Source organism: Schistocerca piceifrons, chromosome 3 (assembly GCF_021461385.2).
Source record: "Schistocerca piceifrons isolate TAMUIC-IGC-003096 chromosome 3, iqSchPice1.1, whole genome shotgun sequence".
Taxonomy (NCBI): Eukaryota; Metazoa; Arthropoda; class Insecta; order Orthoptera; family Acrididae; genus Schistocerca; species Schistocerca piceifrons.
The window spans coordinates 659,495,027-659,499,395 of record NC_060140.1 but is presented as its reverse complement, the minus strand read 5'-3'; positions in this window follow the sequence as shown (position 1 = coordinate 659,499,395).

The window sequence follows — 4,369 nt, the reverse complement described above, 5'->3', positions numbered from 1 at the left end:
TGTTGTATATGATTATTTGTATATTTCTGACCTTTTTTTACCCTCACTGCTAATTATTCCTTTGCCTGTTCAATTTATGGAGACATATGATATGTCGCAGTTGTCTCTATGTTTATGGTAATAGATTGCTAACATGAGAGGCTGGCATCCATATTTATGGACCACATTGTATGTATTTGCTATGTAATTGAATGAAGGGTGTAATACTTCTCCTACAGCAGCATTGTAACTAAACAAGACACCCACAAACTTGAGGCCACATTGAGCATTTTTCAGCCATCATTGATTGTTGTTGTCAAGCTGACTCCTGCTGACAGACAAACCACTTGTTTTGTATGCCCAAGTCTCTTTAATCTTGAGTGCTGTAGATGATGCAGTGGTTTCAGTCTTCAAATTGCCTGTGATGCAACGAAAAGACTGAAATTTTTCATTAAACTAATATAAAGAAATAGTAAAGAAACATTTTTAAATTTACTGTTATATTAACTTTATTTTATGTCTGCAAATAATAGTAGAAATTGCCAACGAACTACAGATTTTGCGTCTCAATGATACAGACTACTAAGCAAAGAATAGAATGCTGAAACCTGCAAGAAATATGTAGAGGGTCTATATAAGGGAAACAAACTTGAGGACAGTATTAAAGAAAGAGAAATGACCTAGGTGAAGATGAGATGGCAGATAAGATAGTGCAAGAAGACTTTAATAGAGCACTGAAACACCTACGAGGTATGTGAGAAAAGTAATGAGACCGACAACATTGAGCATTCTGGCAATGCAGTACTGTTCTACTTGTGTAGCCCAGTGTGCTCATCCCTTTCAGATGCTCAGTCCAAGTTCCAGCTTCATAAAGCCATTACGTAATTTTTGAGAGTGCTATTAGTGAAGTTGTGTTATGAAAATGGAACAGCAGACTTCAGAGAAACATTACGCAATCAGGTTTCGTGTTAAACTTAGGGAATCCACGATTTTGACATTTGAAAAGTTGAAACAGACGTATGGATCCATTCCCTATCAAGAGAACAGGTTTTTCACTGGCATAAATCATTTTTGAAAAGCTGAGAACATGTTGAAGATGAACCTCACATCAACTTCAAAAACTGATGGAAACATTGAATGTGCATGTGCTCTTGTGAGGTCATACCGATGTTTAACAATAAGGATGATGGGATGACCTGTTAAACACTTTCACCATACAACAAATTTTGACCAAAGATTTTCACATGCAAATGGTTTGTGTGGAAAAAGCAGTACACTTGAAGGAATGAGTGCAATGATCTTCTCCAGAGGGTTGCTAATGACCGTGATCACGGCTGAGGAATCTTGGATTTTTGAGTACGTTACTGATACAAAGTGTCAAAGTGAGGAGTGGCACACTGAGACAGCTCCCTGACCGAAAAAAGATTGAATGAGCAAATCAGAGATCAAAACAATGCTGAATTGCCTTTTTTGATGGCAGGGGTATCATGCATAAAGAATTTGTTCCTCCATGAAAAACTGCCAACCAAGTATTTTACAAAGATGTGCTTGAACACTCGGGAAAAGGGTGAATCAACTGAGATCAGACATTGTAGTCAAGTGGGTGATGCATCACGACAGTGCCCCATGTCACAAGGCCACTTTACACCACAGAATTTTTGACCTCAAAAAGCATTGCTATTATTCCATTATTCCAGAGCACCCCCCCCCCCCCTCCCCCCCTCCTCTATTCACATGATCTGACTCCTTGTGGATTTTCTCCTTCCCCAAAATTGAAAAATGTTACGAAAAAAAATTGGTATCCTGCACCATTCCTGAGTTATTTAGCAATGAAGTTAGCCAATCAGGTCACTGTATGCACAAGTTCCAGCAGTCTGCCAGATACAATTAGTGTCAGTTTTTCTCATAGCATGAATGATAGTGCATGAGACTGCTCAGCTTGTGGTGTGGGTTGTGAGTTAATGAGCATTGTGCTCCATTTAAATAGATGGCCGAAAGAGTTAGCCTACAAGAATTTTGAAACAAACCCTGTTGTCCAGAACCGCGTGCCACAAAGGGTGTTGATTCACCATGAGATGAGGAAACTCACAGGCGTCTATTGTCTATTGAGGCCTAAGTACTGTAGTGTGCAAGTGAGACGGACGAGAACCTATGTCATAGGGAAACCCAGTAGAAGGCTTTTGTGGCCAAGGAGATGTAGCGGTGTTAAATATGGCAGACCTAAGATTGACCATAAACTACTCAATTCTGTAGCATAGCAAAGACTCAAGCCACAGTAATTTTAATCTGCTATCCTCCATAAATTTTCTTGGTAATCCCAATAAAACTTGAATATTGATCATATCTAGAATAGTTTAGGATTTACCGTTTAAGTCAAATTAACAAGTTTTGTAACAAAGACCTGAATGCTAAAATCTGAACGCTTTGTTCGATCTTAATGATCGACATTTCATATAGAAGGGCATCATTAAAATGACAGACATTGTAAATATCAACTCTGTAACTTTATTTGTTTGAGAGATATAGTAAATTTAAATTATCGGTATTTTCTGTTAAGGATCAGATCATCATTTCCACCACACAAAAAACATTGAATGATGACAGCATGACACCTTATTGAATCATTAGGTAATAGAATATTTGTTGTAAAGTTTAGTGCATAATAGTTACTTTTGTTCATATTTATTTATCAGAAAGCACTTTGGTGCAAGACTACTGGCCGTGACATTCAAAGCTAAGATGGAAATTGTATTGATTTTATTTAAAAGAATTTAAAGTTTATTATGTAATGGATACTAGTGTTACTTTATTTTTTTGAACGTGAAAGTGGTCAAGCTTTGATTATTTAAATATGTTAAAATGTAAAGTAATGTATAATAAAACTTTAGCCAATCTGACGGATGGCTTCAGGGAAGGGGGTTGCACTAGTCAGTTGAGCGACGATGTTCAGCACGTGGGAGACACGGCCGGAGATGGCAGATGGGACGGTGCTGGTGGAGATGCAAAAGTGGATGGTCGGTCTTTAGGTATCTAGGAAGTGAAACGACTTAGAAAATTTCACATTGTGTGGTATCACAGGACTTAGTCTCTGAACAGTGAGCAGCTGCGCGCCTGGTACGAACTCTAACTTTTTGCATAGATAATGTGGTGCATCGAATTGTGTCAAATGGATATGCGCTCAAGTGTGAGAATGACTCTAAATACGACTACTTTAGCTATTAGTTTGCTTTCTGAGTAAACATTAGTCTAACCAAATCGCAGCTGTGTGGCCTACATCATTTATGGGTTGTTAATCTACATCTACATCTACATTTATACTCTGCAAGCCACCCAATGGTGTGTGGTGGAGGGCACTTTACGTACCACTGTCATTACCCCCCCTTTTCTGTTCAAGTCGCATATGGTTCGGCTGCATTTAAATTTGCAGTGAAGCAAGAGAACTTCGCAGTAGTTTCCTAACTTTGTTGTTGAACCATGGTGGGATTTTCCCATCCCTCACAGTTTTACTCGGCATGTACCTGTCTAAAACGCATTTTACGATTGGCTTGAACTTTTTCCATAAACACTCAACATTGTCAGTGTCGGAACAGAAATTTTCATTTTGATCTGTTAGGTAGTCTGAAATCTGCCTCCTATTACTCTTGCTAAACAGGTAAAACTTCCTCCCTTTTTTATAGTCCTATTTACTTCCATATTCGGGGATGCTGCAACGGCCTTATGATCACTGATTCCGTGTTCTGTGCTTACAGAGTCGAAAAGTTCGGGTAATTGCTCGAGGTAATTTTCGGATAGTGCACTCCGTATAATGTCACTCAATGCTGTGTCCCTACCACCCATCCTAAACATCTGAGTGTCCCAGAATATATTTGGTAAATTTGAATCTTTACCTAAGACTGAGGAAATTTATGTGAAATGTATTCCAGATTTTCTCTCAGTTGTTTTGCCACTAATGCTGCTGAGTTGGGAGGTCGGTAAAAGGAGCCAATTATTAACCTAGCTCGGTTGTTGAGTATAACCTCCACTCATAATAATTCACAGAAACTATCCACTTCTATTTCACAACAGGATAAACTACTACTAACAACGACAAACACGCCACCACCTGTTGCATGCAATCTATCCTTTCTAAACACCGTCTGTGCCTTTGTAAATATTTCGGCAGAATTTATCTCTGGCTTCAGCCAACTTTCCATACCTATAACGATTTCAGCTTCGGTGCTTTCTATCAGCGCTTGAAGTTCCGGTACTTTACCAATGCAGCTTCAACAGTTTACAATTACAATACCGATTGCTGCTTGGTCACAACATGTCCTGACTTTGCCGCACACCCTTTGAGGCTGTTGCCCTTCCTGTACTTGCCCAAGGCCATCTAACCTAAAAAACCGCCCAG